The 15,458-nt window shown below is 42.3% G+C and overlaps 1 protein-coding gene across 1 annotated transcript in view; it reads left to right on the top strand.

The window, feature by feature from the left end:
- WDFY1 (WD repeat and FYVE domain containing 1) overlaps nucleotides 1–15,458 on the top strand; it is a 104,879-nt gene that overhangs the window by 77,778 nt on the left and 11,643 nt on the right. The gene's annotated exons all lie outside the window — the stretch shown is intronic.

The following is a 15,458-nucleotide window of genomic DNA, read 5'->3' as shown; positions in this document are numbered from 1 at the left end:
CTTTCTCATATAGTGAGGTATAGTATTCTAGAAAGGTTCTCTGTATTTGATCTAATTGTGTGATGTGTTCCCCATTCGTATCTCGTATCCCCCCTATATGATTCCGCTGAACTTGTTTTTTAAGCTTATTGGCCAAAAGCCTACCCGCTTTCTCCCCAAACTCAAAATGTTCTTGCTGGGTCTGTTGTAGTTGCGCCGCTAGGCTTTCCATTTGGAGTTCGTTAAGTGCTAATCTCAACTGGTGTAACTTTTCTGCCTCATTAGTATCGTCTGGTTGTGCTTTGTGTTTCTGTTCTGCTTGCCTGAGTTCGTTCCTAACATTGTTTTCCTGGTCCATGCGAGTTTTCGATATATGGGCTCGTAGTGCTATTAGACGCCCTCTGATCACTGCCTTGAGACCTTCCCACAAGGTACTCACTCTGACCTCGCCTGTATCATTAAATTTAAGATATTCCATGATATATTGTTCTATCTCTAGTATATTTCTCTCATCATATAGTAAGGTATCGTCTAGTCGCCAATATCGTATGCCTACAAGGTGAGTTCCTAGGATAAGTGTCAGTATTACCGGGGCATGATCAGACCATGTGCGAGGTTCTATGCTAGCATCTTGTGTCTTTCTTGCTATATTTACATCTCCCAGCCAACCATCTATTCTAGAATATGTTTTATAGTTGGGGGAGTAATATGTGTAGTCCCTCTCATTACCATTTTTCTCTCGCCAAATGTCTATCAGTCCCCACCGGGCCATTAACTGTTTCAATAATTTCCTATCTGTTTTGGCATACACTGCAGACCCTGTAGAGTTATCTATATGGGGGTGCATGGTGACATTAAAGTCTCCACCCACTAATAAGTGGCCCTGCTGGTGTTGCTTCAGAACCCCTTCTATCTGCTCCCAGAAAGGGCCCTGCCCCTGATTAGGGGCGTACACATTAAGTATAGTATACGTGGTATTATATACAGAAACCACCATCAATAGATATCTCCCTTCTTTATCACTTACAGTTTTCAAAATCTGCCATGGACGAGACGTTGCCAGCGCTATCAGAACCCCTCGCTTTTTAGGCATAGCAGCACAAGAGGAGAACTTAATAACAGAGTATCGTCCATGTTTCACCAGTTTCTCATGCACTTTTTTCAAGTGAGTTTCTTGCAAAAGGACTATATCAGCCAGCAAGCGTACCATATCTTTAAACATTAACTTTCGCTTTGTAGGTGAATTAAGCCCTCTTACATTTAAAGTAACAATTTTCAATTCTTTATCAACCATACATATAACAACTTTTAGTTATAAAATTACCACTGACTTCCCTTTCCCAATCCCCTACCTGCCTCCCCCCTCCCCTCCTCCCCAAAGCCCATGTATGACATATCCTTCCCCTTGGGTATGACATGCCTAGGAGGTAAGTGAGTTCGATCCCAAAACATTACCAGCCTGGTATTGCTGTGCATTGTTCAATCACACGCCATTATAGCCCTCTTCATTGATGTCTATTTTGACTCATTGTTAATTCCTCTATTTGTAATCCATCAGCGTTGGTTGGGCCCTGTTTGACCTGATTGCTGCCTTCTCAGCCTTCCTCGTCCTTGCGAGACACGCTGCCATCGCGCTTTAGCGCTATTCTGTGGGATAGCCTTTGGGCAGTTTGAGTGCGTAGGTTCCGCCATTGCTCCTTGGCCCAGATGTTCTTGGGCTTCCTCCAGCGATGTTATTCTGCACTGTTTACCCGCTTTATAAAATAGCAGGGCAAATGGATGTTGCCATTTATATTTTATCCCTTCTGTTCGCAGTTGCGCTGTAAGTGGCTGTAGTTCTCGTCTGCGCTTGAGTGTAGTTGCCGAAATGTCTTGAAATATTTCCAGCGGATAGGTATTCCATGTGATCGGGCTATTTGCCCGTGCTTTATGCATAAGTTGATCTTTAACTTTATATTCAGCGAAGCAGGCAACTATGTCTTTAGGTACATTAGCCCGTTGTGGGCCTAGCGCTCGATGCGCCCTTTCAATTTTTATTTCCTCAGCGGTGACCACATGCTCCGATGTAGACAGGAGTTGGGCTGCTATGTCCTTTACAACTTGTTCGCAATCATTATGCTCTGGTAGTTCAGGGAGCCCTCGTATCCTAATATTGGACCTTCGGCTCCGATTTTCTAAATCTTCCACTTTATCTGTTAAAAAGCGTAAGTTCGTGCGCTGTTCCTGCACAGTGGTCTCGATGGTATTTAGGGAGTCTGCATGCTCTTCCAGGCCAATTTCTACTTCATTAACTCTGTTCCCTAATTCCGTAATTTCTCCTCGGAGTTCTGCTCCAAGCTGGGCAAAATCCTTGCGTATCTCTTTCATTTCCGTTTTAATATCTTGGAACCAGGTTTTAAGCTGCTCCCATTTATCGGGCAGCAATTCATTATCTCCATCGTCCCCGCTTTTTTGCTGAGGCGATGATGCTCGAGACCGCATGGCGCTTTCGTTAGCGTTTGTGCTCGCGGCCTGTGCTGTTTCTTTGGCCTCCCGCTGATGGTAAGCAAAAGCGGCTAAATCAGCTGGTTTAGTTTTAGTGTTCGACATCTTTGGTATCACTCGCCTTTCGCCGCTCTAATCCGCCTCCAGGGCTATTTCAAAATCGCTAAATATAGCTAAAAGCTTCGTTTTTCCAGGCTGGGTGTCGGGAGCTCCGCTATTAGACCTCCATAACGGAGCGTGACGTCACTTCCTCCTTCAAGAGTTGTCACTTCTTAATTGTTCTTTTAATTCAAATTTCAAATAAGCCCAGAATAGTGTAACAAACACACTCCAAGTGTTCACCATACTAAAAAGGGCTCATAAATTTGACTGCATTCCTTGTATGTCACCCCTATATACTTCTGTTTCTGTTTGGCACTTGTTATACTATTAATGGCACAGTATCAGTCATCAAGTGAATACCACTATACATATGATATCGGATAACGATAATAGACAGACAAAACAGAAAATTAAATGAACGGTATGAATAGCACAACAGAAATCCTAATATGTCAGAATGATCTTAACACAGAGATTGGCCTGGCTTAAAGGGAAAGGAAGAAAATCAGAACAGTGAAGTACCCACCCAGTATGTTAAGGAAAGACCTTATTGAAGATCCATGCCTTTAATGCAGTCTTGAATTTCTTCACTGATGACTCAAGTCAAAGAGGTGGGGGGGGGGGGGGGGGGGGGGGGGCGTAAGACCCAAAGATTCAAATAAATGGGTTCCAAACCTTATCAAACTTGCTTATCTGTTTTGTTCAGTTTGGCCCAAAGCTTTTCCATATTCTATATTTCCCACATCAAAGGCAGTCATCAACATTTAATTGGAAGTGGCTCATTGGTTTTCCAAAATGAGGCCAGATTAATCTTAGCAGCATTAAGGCAATATCCTAAGAATTCTGATGGAAGAGCAGACAGGGATACACAAATGCAACCACTCTTCTTATCATAAAATGAATGGTCCTCCAGTATGCATGTGTTCTTGGACAGCTCCACAGAACAAATGTAAATGAAGGAGCAGTGATGATCAAAAAGAGGAATAAAACTCTAAAGTCCATCATAATTGTAAGGATTTATTCTGATGTCCAAAGGCAAATCACATTGATCCAACATGGCTGTATTTATAGTCTGTCTACTTCAGAGATCTCTATATCTGCCAAATTCTTTGGATTCTGTCCCTCTAAAGTGTCTGAAATATCAGTGGCTTGATTGCTGCCTTGTGTCAGATGTTGAATGACCCCACTGCTACTCTGAATGTTATCCTAACCCTTGCTGCCAAGACACCCTATACAACTTAAGTATGGAAATTTTTTAGACTAGCAAGCAGGTCCCTGGAGTAGCCTAGTGGTCAGTGCAGTGGACTGTAGAGAAGGGGGACCCAGGCCCATATCTCACTACTTGTGGAAAATGTGAGCACCCCCAAAACCAAAAAATACCTACTGAACCCACATATAGGTGACACCTGCAGTCATAAGGGCTATTGTAGTAGTATACAGTTGGATACAGTACATTTTTTGCTATTTTGGAGGTTCATCATACAGTATAAGGGGGTTATGATGTGATGTGTACCTGAGAAAATTTATGTGAATTTCACTGCAGTGCTCCCTAGGCTGTCCCACTGCTCTGCTGGGATGTATGAGCGGCCAGTCTAGTAAGACTGCTGGCCCCTAGACATCCCAATGGCTTCTGTTTGTGCATTTTTCCCTTCAACATCTTTTTGTTTGAAAATGACCTTTAAAGACTCACCGAGCACAAAAAGGTAAAAAATAAGGCAATCTTCAAACCAGAAAGATGTTTCTGGTTCAAAAATGACCATATTTGTCACTAGATTTTTAGACGTTTTTTGCAAAACATCCAAAATCAGATTTGGAAGTCATATGTGGAGGAGTGGCCTAGTGGTTAGAGCACTGGTCTCAAAATCCAGAGGTGGCCAGTTCAAATCCCACTGCTGCTCCTTGTGATCTTGGGCAAGTCACTTAACCCTCCATTGCCTCAGTTACAAACTTAGATTGTGAGCCCTCCAGGGACAGAGAAATATCCAGTGTACCTGAATGTAACTCACCTTGAGCTACTACTGAAAAAGGTGTGAGCAAAATCCAAATAAATAATATTGAAAATGCCCCTCCACGTCACTTAGGTAACCAGTGCAAATCTTGAGAGGTGGGTAGGACCCACTTTTTGTTGCTCATTATCAGGGCCGCCGCTCCCCCACTCCGTCCGCCACCGGGATGGGCCCACTGCATTGAAATCACAGCGCCTCTCACCGTGTGAAATGCACAGCAGGGCATCACATCACTTCCCTTCGGGCCTCCTTCCCTCCCTGTGTCCCGCCCTCGCGGAAGTTACGTCAGACAAGGGCGGGACACAGGGAGGGAAGGAGGCCCGAAGGGAGGCGATCTGCTGCTTGTTGCAGCGCTTTCACACAGGTGAGAGGCGCTGTGATTTCAATGCAGGGGGCCCGGCCCGCTGGCAGACAATCGACGACGGAGGGCGGGTGGGCCTGCGGCGCCGGACCCCTATTCTGTGGGGAACTGACTATCCTAGGGATGGGGATAGGCAAAGTTTTTGTTTTCCAATCTTGGTGATGTGGTCATTTTTAAGGTAGCAATTATGTCAAACCACATAAATTTGGACTAACTCTCTAGGTCTCGGGCTATATTCTTAAGCAGTGGTAGATAGCTAAGGTACTTAATTTTTTTCAGGCACTGAAGGAAAAAGGAAACGCTACCTGAAGCAAACCCTCTCATGAATAATATTTAAGACCTTTGTTTTACTCATATTAATTTTAAAGTTTGAGACTGATGCATATGCCGTAAGGTCTGAAATGAATCAGGGAAAGTAGTAAGTGAGCTGGAAAGTGTTAAGCAAGTGTCATAAGCAAAAAAGGCAAACTTTATGCTCATGCCTCTGAACTGTAATTCCCTATATATTAGGGCTGTACCGAATATTCGTATTTGATTCAGCCCCAAATGCATTATTTGTATTCAGCTCGATAGTGATATAAATTTGAATACGAAACATCTAGGGCTATACTGGGCTAAATCCTACTGAAATAAACATTTGGTCTCTGATTTCACATTGCTTCTTTTATTATTTTTTATAAGAACATAAGAATAGCCACACTGGGTCAGACCAATGATCTGTGTAGCCCAGTATCCTGCTTCCTACAGTGGCCAATCCAGGTCACAAGTACCTGCCAGAAACCCAAATAGTAGCAACATTCCATGCTACCAATCCCAGGGCAAGCAGCAGCTTCCCCCGTGTCTCCCTCAATAGCAGACTATTGACTTTTCCTCCAGGAACTTGTCCAAACCTTTTTTTTTAAACCCAGATACACTAAGGGGCCCTTTTACTAAGCGGCAGTGTAAGTTCGTCTTTTGGTTACGTGCTGGGCCAATTTTGCCATGTGCTGGAAAATGGATATTCAGCAAAATAAAAACCAGCGTGTTTTCATTTTTGGGCCTCACACTACCTGGACGATAGGCATGCAGTGCGCATCCAATGCCGTACTGCGTGTTTTTAGTGCATGCCAAATTCAGAATTACCGCCTAGGGCACGAGGTAGCCAGGTAGTAATTCTGATTTGGTGTGTGCTGGACGCTCGTAGGCCCTTGCATGCCTTTGTAAAAGGGCCCGCCCTCTGCTGTTTCCCCATCCTCTTGCAACAAGTTCCAAAGCTTAACTATTCTTTGAATGAAAACATATTTCCTCCTATTTCTTAAGTATTTCCATGTGATTTCATTGAGTGTCTTTTTGAAAGAGTGAAAAATCGATTCACTTTTACTTGTACTACACCACTCGGTATTTTGTAGACCTCGATCATTGTCCGTTCTACATCACTCAGGATTTTTTAAACCTTGATCATACCCCCTCTGTCGTCTTTTCCAAGCTGAAGAGCCCTAACCTGTTTTAGCCTTTCCTCAGCTGAGAGGAGTTCCATCCCCTTTATCATTTTGGTCATTCTTCTTTGAACCTTTTCTAATCGCACTATATCTTTTTTTATGAGATAACGGCGACCAGAATTGAACGCACCATGGAGCGGTACAGAGGCATTATAATATTCTTGGGTCCTTATTACCACCCCTTCCTAATAATTCTTAGCATCTTGTTTGCTTTTTTGACCACTGTGCATACTGGGCATTTTGGCGTATTATCTACAAGGATACCTAGATCTTCTTTTTCTTGGGTGCTAACCCCCAAGGTGGACCCTAGCATCAGGTAACTATGATTGGAATTATTCTTCCATTGTGCATCAGTCTACATTAAATTTCGTCTGCCATTTGGATGCCCAGCGTTCCAGTTTCATAAGGTCTTCCTGCAATTTTTCACAGTCTGCCTGTTTTAACAACCTAGAATAGTTTTGTGTCATCTGCAGATTTAATCACCTCACTTGTTGTTCCAATTTCCAGATCATTTATAAATGTTAAATAGCAGCAGTTCACCGTACAGATCCCTGCAGCACTCCACTATTCACCCTCCTCCATTGAGAGAAATGGCCATTTAACCCGACCCTCTGTTTTCTGTCCAATAACCAATTCCTAATCCACAACAGAACATTGCCTTCTCCTATCCCGTTTACTCCAAGAAGCAGTCATTTATTACATCAAGGAATTTTACCTCCTTGACACTCCCTGATGTAACATTTATCCATTCAATATTGGGGTAATTGAAATCACCCATTATTATACTGCAGGGGCATAGCCAGACACCCAATTTTGTGTGGGCCTGGGCCCTGGGTGAATGGGCGGGCAGAAGGACCCAGCCCCACCCCGCCCCACAGGTGATACTGTCTCTCCCTTTCCTGATCGCCACATGTGATATGATCTCTTCAATGCCCGCCACCCACATATCTTTCAAATAGCAGATGTTTTCCAGCAGCGAGTAGTGACTGATATACACTGCTCATGCCAGCCCCACAGCCTTTTGTCTGACCCAACTTCCTGTTGTCGCATAGGCAGGAATATGTCAGAGGGAAGGCTATGGGGCCGGTTCAAGCACTATGTATCACTCACTGTTCGCTGCCAGCAAAGATCTGCTATTTAAAAGGCACACTGGAGGGAGAGGAGTTAGGAGTTTTCAGCTGGTGGGGCTTGGGGATCCCTGTCAGCCACATCATAGGTGTGCTGCTACTGGGTGTGCCTGAGCCCAAAGTGGGTAGGTCCAGGCCCACCCATGGCTCCACCACTGTTATACTGTTGCGCAATTTGCTGGCTTTCCTAATTTCTGTAAACATTTCTTAATTTGTCATGCCGTCCTGGAAGATGGTAGTACAACCCTACCAGTGACTCCTTCCCTTCACACATGGAATTTCTATCCGTAAGGATTCTACGCTGCTATCTGTTTCATGTGGAATGTTTATTTGACTTGATTCCCTCTTTAATATATAGCGCAATCCCCCCCCCCCCCCAATTTGATTTACTCTATCATTGCTATATAAGTTGTACCTTGATAAGTGTCCCATTGATTGTCCTCCTCCCACCAGGTGTCTGAGATGCCCGTTATTCGTATTTGGCATTTGTGTTCACCAAATATTTTTCAGTATTCGTATTTGGGCGACTAGTAAAGTATTGTATTCGATATATCTCTACATATATTGGGATTGTTACAAACTGACTGGTCCAGCTGTTCCGAGACAAAGGCAAATAGAGGAGAGAGTGGGCAGCCTTTCCTTGTGCTGTGTTCCAGCTGAAACATGAGTGTGGGTCAGCAATTCATACACAAGCTCTAGGAAATGAATATAGGTTCACAAATCTACATACAAAACCACTCATCAGTGCACACTTCTTCAAGACCGCTTACGTTAAATTCCAGTGGACTTGGTCAAAAGTCTTCTCTCAGCATCAATAGCCAGAAGGCAGTTAGGGCCCAGTGAACAAAATTAGTTAGACTAAGAACTCTTTGTGCAGACAGGCTTCAGACAATGTGCATAACAAAACTACCTAGTAAGGATTTATCAAATGAGTCATAAACTGTAATTTTAACATCAAGTACTGAAGTTGGTGGATAAAAATGTTCCAGGCTGCACAGATGGTGCTAGCTGAGAATGCTTTACCTTTGACAGCAAATCAGAGATTAAATGGCCATTGATACTTAACCTTTTGTTGACTAAGTACATCCATGATGGCCTCACTCTTATCTCCTTTCACTTAATGTAAATGACCAGATCTTGGAAGGAACTGTATTTGTGAGCCTTTATAATGAAGCTATTGTTGGTCAGCTTCCAACACCAACTCTGTCAAAATACTTCAAGAAACAAGTATATCCTGAAACAAATTAGGAGGTGACTTTCAAAGCACTCTGTATATGAGCTCAAACTGTAAGGGCTCAGGTGGTGCCATCCTCCAGCAGTAGCTAATGACAATTTACAAATGGTCGTGGCAACTTTCAGAAGATTTCCTTCATTCTACATCACCTCAAATTCTCAAGTTTTTCTTCTGCCCTTTGTTTTTTATGTCTCTTGTATGTGAAAGATCTATATTAGCTGCACACTCTCTATTTGTGTCTGCAGTGCAATGATAGTCTCTGCATGCTGCTCTAACTTTGCCTGTGCCTCCATGACCCAGCTCCCCAACTTGCGCATATCACCATGGATGTCTTCTGTTTTCGTGAGGAGATAACTCTTTCGTAGATGACAGCTGTTAAGTCCTAGAGTCCAGCTCGGCCTAAAAGGACCTGGCTTCCTTGACCTTTTCATCAATTGAGAGAGCCGCATCACTGTCAGATGCTGTGCTTGTCAGTGATCCTGTACGTGGCCTGGACCTATGCCCAGACCTCGGAGCTGTAGAGGGTTGTGAGATTCCAATGCTTTTGTTGGGCCACAGTGGCAAGATCTTAGTAGGCACTGGGAAGTCAAAGTTGTTTTGTAAGCCTTTTTTCACAACTGCAGAATGCTAATAGTGGCAGGTAAGGACAGAACTCTAGTTAGGCAACCATAAGGCTCGCCGACATCACATTCTCAGACAAAACTGTAACTACTATTGGTGCTCCATGTCAAGGGATTGTCAGGGATGGTACACAAGTGGTGACTTCAGTCTTTTTGGCAGCATATTTAAAAATTATGGAAGTTTGCAACTAATATAGTTTTGGCTCATATGTCAGATGTATACAATTAACTGTTTAACATAACAAAAATGCTTATATTCCATGAAAACCTGGCCAGCTTGTTCCAGATTACAACACAAACCGGACAAACTGGTAAATACAAATTTTAAGAAAATACAAAAAAACAGACCCTAATAAAATGACATTAAAAACATCAGTTAAAACTAATTCAGATATTTCTGGAAGAGCCAAGTCTTCAATAAATTTCCTATAATTCTGGTAATCAGACATATATCTAAGAGACTACGGTAGCTCATTCCAAGGGCAAAAAAAGATGTTTTAATAATAGATAAATAATGCACTCCCTTAGAAGATGGAAAATGCAGCACCAAAGCATCACAGCTTTTGACAACACTCCTATGGAAGGGCGATTAATGAAAGAATACATATGGGGGGAGATTCTATATATGGCGCCTAAAAAATCGGCACTGAAATTAGTGCATACTAAGCGTATTCTGTAATCTGTGCATAGATTTATTTATTTATTGCATTTGTATCCCACATTTTCCCAGCTCTTTGCAGGCTCAATAGGCACCGATTATAAAATATGCTTAAGTAATATTTCAACGCCTAAATCTACACTCATCTATTTACACCAATGAAGTGGCGTAAATCTCAGCATGTAGATTTAGGTACACTAGACCATATTCTAGAACTAGGTGCGCACATTTCAGAATGCTTATGAAATGCCCATTTCCCCACCTATAACCACACCCCTTTCTGCCTGCATGCATTACAAGTTCAGCACACATTGTTACAGAATACGCTTAGCATCTTGTGTGCCTCAATTCTAATCAGTACCAATTAGTGCTCATTATTGCTCAAGTGCTGTTATCCATGCTCATTAGCTTGTTAAACTTGTTAAGTTACACTCATTGTTATTCGGCGCTGATCTCTAGGCACGCTATATAGAATTCGGGGTATACTGCGGAACCAAGTCATGAAATATCTTTTTATATAACAATGTATAGATTTTTAAATGTAATCCTAGTGTAAACAGGTAACCAGTGAGCTCTGACCAAAAAGGGGCGGAGGGTCACGTTCATATTTACCCTCTGAATAAACTATTCTGATAGCAGAATTCTGCAGTGTTACAATTTTTTTTTCAATAAAAAAGAATTGCAGCCCACATACAGAGAATTACAATAATCCAGTTGATTTAAGATTAAAGCTTGTTTCAAGAGTTCGAATTGAGGAATTTCAAAACAATTTTGAATACGAAGTAAGCATCATAAACATAAAAAGATTTTCTTAGCAAGAGAGAATTTGTTTATCAAAAGAAAAGGTGTTATCTAAAATTATTCCCCAAACCTTCATTTCCACAACCAAAGGGAAATTAGTCATATGAATATTCAAACTCTGATACCATAGAAATTGGAATGGAGAAAAAGCAATAAAAAATTTTTATTTTCAACATTGTTTTAACCTATGACTAGATACCCATTTCTCAACGATGTTGATAAAACATTCTGCTCTTGTCCTGATATCAAACTTAGGACTGGGAATGGGGAGCAGAAGTGTCACATCATCGACATAAATAAAATGCTCTGTCCCGTTCTGTTGAGAAAACAAGAGAAAACAGCATCACTTAAACGGGTGACAAAGGGGGGTCCCTGATGGACACCTCAACTGTTTGTCCAGGACGTAGAAAAAGACCCGTTCATCTTCATTGTATATTTGCGTGAGGCATAAAAACCTTTTAACCAATTCAAAACTATTTCCTATACCAATTTCATCATGTAGTTATAACAAAACCTGGTGATCTACAACATCAAAGGCTGGAGCTAGGTCAAACTGAGTCAATAAAACTTGCCTAGTTATAGCTACCAGAGAACAATGAACAGTTTCCATGCTATAGTTAGTTTTAAATCCAGATTGGGAGAAATGTAAAACCTGATGGTCAACTAAATAAGTAGTTAATTGAGCAGTCACTATTTCCTCTATAATCTTGACAAATAGAGGTATGGAGGTGACAGGACGGTAACTTGATACAACGGATAAATTGTCTGACCGATCCTTTGTTATAGGTGTTAGAACAATATGTCCAAGTGGCACTGGAATGATGAATACTCTTTCAAAAGACATTGAACCCTATCAATATCTACTGGTAAAAATGAGTTTCCAAGTTTATTCAAAATTTACTAATCCGTCCTCTGGAGAACCGTTGGAGCAGCTTACAATCTATTAATAGTACAAAAAGAAAAAAAATTGTGCATGGACTTGTGTTCACTTGTCTCTTACTATCTCCTTCTAAAATGAGTGATCCTCATTTTAGGAGATTGTGCATGGACTTGTTTCCTTGAGTTGACATTGAAGATTGTGATGACCCCTGATGAAGGTTAGTGCCAACTAGGGGGTCACTCAATTAAAGAAAAAAACAACAACAAAACTTGTTTTGTGAACCCTTGGTTGCTTCCTTCTTTCCTGGACAGCCTCTTCTGTTTCTTTGGGCATCTTAGATTTGGCCATATTGATCCGTTTGCTTTCTCTTTCTCTAGTGTTCACAACTCCAGCAGCACCCTTACCGCATCATAAAGGATATTTACCGTAAACATTACTTAATGATATAAAGATCTTTTGCCCAAACTGCTAAAAGTTTTAGATATCTGTGTAGTCAATGCAAAAAGTGCCTTTGACATTTTCAACAAATTCAAAGCTGATATTCTTGAACATCTTCATTTTGTCAGTGCAAGCAGTGTTCCAGATTTTAATTGCATTTCATGTAATTAAATGTTTGCTGGCATTTTATAAATCTGTTTATAGTAGCATTCGAGTTTTTCAGTGTCTGAAAGTGGGTTTACACTTTCTCACCAGTAGTGTCAGTAATTCTCAAAAATGAAATTCTGGCGTTCTCAATTTCTACCAACAAGACAGAGTTGTATTTTTGTTTGGATTTTGAAAATATACCATGAATTTCTTTGGGGTAGATTTGGGGAACTCTGTACTGTCTGACTTGCAGGATAAATGTAAGGTTGAGAATTAGTAATTCCAAATAGCTCGTGTCACACAGCATATGTACAATCATATTAATACTAGTAAAAAAGGCCCGTTTTGAAACACTATGAAACGGCCGCTAGCAAGGTAAATTCCCACCCATCCTCCCTTCCTTCCCTCCCGAGTTCCATACCCCTCTCCCTCCCTTCCTTCCTTCCTTCCTTGCTGAGTTGCAGAACTTCCTCCCTCCCGAGTTGCAGACCCCCCTCCCTCCCAGTTCAAGGGCCCCACCCGAAGCACATCCACACACCCACCCACACATATGTCCTTCCCTCCCAGTTCAAGGGCCGTCAAGCCCCTCCCCCCGTGTTCCAGACTACCCCCTCCCTCACATTCAAACCCCCCCTCCGCTTTAATGTCCCCTGCACCCCCCTACCCGCGACCCTTTATACACTACCCTTTCCTCCGAAATACCTTCCCTGAAGCCGTCGCGTACCTCTACTGAGCTGACGGATCAAGTTCTGTTCTTTCTCAGCTGCAGGGCGTGGCTTCATGATTGAGCATCTGTTGAAGTCTATGTGCATGCGTCTGACATCGGACGCACGCACAGAAACTTCCACTGATGCTCAATCATGAAGCCACGCCCCGCAGCCGAGAACAGAACTTCGGATCCGTCAGCTCAGCAGAGGTACGCGACGGCTTTGTTGATGCGCCGGGCGGGGGGGAGGTTGTTGCGCCACTCCCTGCCACTTGCTCTGAAGTGGCAGGGAGCGGCGCAGTGACAGCTGTTTCCCAGGCAGGAATCAGCTTGGAATCAGCTGAGAATGTGGGCGGAGCTATTATGATGCCTACGAACACCTCAGGCTTCAGGCTTCACTGCAAGGCTGCTGGCTTCAGAACGTTGGAGGTGCTTTTTATTATATAGGATAGCCTCTTCCATTTATAGAGCACTAAGTTTATACACTAGGTTAAAGCATTCCATTTCCTCAAAGGATTTTGAAGATGTGCTAGCATGTTAAATAACATACAGTAAGCTGATGACATAAATTTGCTTAGCAAGAATCCTGTAGGAAATTGATTTGGGTTTACTGGCAGAGTGACAAGTGTGTTAAGGCATTTCAACTTGGCTGACTCAATTCAGACAGAGTTGAAAGCTGTCTGGTGGTGACTAGCATTAAAGAATAGCAGCATATACTATAAAAATTAAATGCTCTCCATTTGAGATTACTTTCCCTATAGTTCTGGGACTCTTGTTTTTAATGCTGCCCTGCTCCTTGTCTCCGCCACAGAGCCCCATGCAGGAATATAAACCTTTTTGATAGACTTTGCAGTGAGTAGGATTGCCACTAGAGAAGAAATAATTACACTTGCCATGTGCCAAGCACTGACACGAGAAAATATTTCAGGATTGATAGGTTGGGGAGAATCTATGTGGATTGGGTGGACTTGTGTTTTCAGTTTAAGTATGAAATATTTAGTGTTTATTTAAACTGCTTAGCCTGCTAAGATCGCAGTGGTGTACAGTCCAATCCAATACTTATATGCTAATGTGTCCAAATTGGCAGAGAGCCAAAGAGCAGATATGACAAAACTGGCTTGGATAAGGAGCAAAACACAGCAGGCAACAAGTCGTGTATGGCTGACAGCTGGTATATATCCTTAGCAGTATAGTTAGCAAGGTTAGGCATATTGGGTGAGCCAATTTGTTCTTCTCTGTCTTCATCTACAATGACACTGTGTGCAGAGTAGAGAATGACACTGGGACAGGGATCTGCAGTAACTATGGGGATGGGGACAGAGCCCACGAGGACAGAGATTGTCCCTGTGTCATTTTCTACTTTGAAACCTGTTAATGAATTGGACTGTTGTTTATGTTTGAGTGATGCAGACAACAATATTTTGATTTTTTTGGAAAAACAAGCAAGCATGCTGGCCACAGCTAGCAAAATTTGCATGGAGGATCCTGTACATCCTGCTACCAGCACATCTTCTAAGAATACAATTTTTTCTATTGCAGGAAGGACTGTGGAAGACAGGAAAGCTAGACTGAAACCTGAGATTGTTGATGACTTCTTATTCATCCACAGATTAAAAAATCATAACAGTTCTACATAGTGCATATTTCTCCCCTCTAGGGCATACAGAATGGGTTGTATTTTGTACCCCTGGACATTTTAACAGAGTGGATTAGGATTCCTTGGGGTAGTAGAAATCAGCTATTGTTGGGGTTGGAAGGGTAGTGGGTGGTGTTTTCTATCTATAATTTATACACAAAAGTTTCACAGCATATTGCTCCTTTTTATACGTTAATAAAAAGATTTAAATTAAAATCATAATTGTTTGAGTCTTCTGCAGATGAGGACAGAGCCCCCATGGGGAGGGGACGGGGACAGGGCCTGCGGGGATGGGGCGGAGGTAGAGACAGAACCCACGGGGACGGGGACAGGGCCTGCGGGGATGGGGCAGAAGTAGAGACAGAACCCAAGGGGACTGTCATTCTCTAGTGCAGTGTTAATATATTTAGCACTGTATCCTTTCAGAAGCATTTTACCCTGAGATGCTCCTAGAAGAGATGCAAGGGATCCTCTGAACTCCTGCCTCTTAAACAGAGCGACCCTGCCAAAAGCAATGAGTCAGTCAATGTTATCAGCATTCTGCAAATTCCAAGAGTTAGTAACCAGATTTGCAGATTTCTTCTTCTCTTAAAATCTTCCACTAGAAATGTGGTCATGTGACAAACTTGAGGTCCATAACATTTCCCAACATAAAGGGAAAAATATTGGCAGCATCAGAAATGAAGGTTTTTTCTAGCATAAGTGTTAATATGTAGTGTTTAACTATCTCCTGTTACCTTTCCTCAAATTCTCCACTTAATCTTACAGGTCACATTCAGGGCTTTTTTGTTTTTTCAGCAG

Source organism: Microcaecilia unicolor, chromosome 10 (genome assembly GCF_901765095.1).
Source record: "Microcaecilia unicolor chromosome 10, aMicUni1.1, whole genome shotgun sequence".
Taxonomy (NCBI): Eukaryota; Metazoa; Chordata; class Amphibia; order Gymnophiona; family Siphonopidae; genus Microcaecilia; species Microcaecilia unicolor.
The sequence above is the reverse complement of the archived record's forward strand: the minus strand, read 5'-3'. Positions and strand labels throughout refer to the sequence as shown.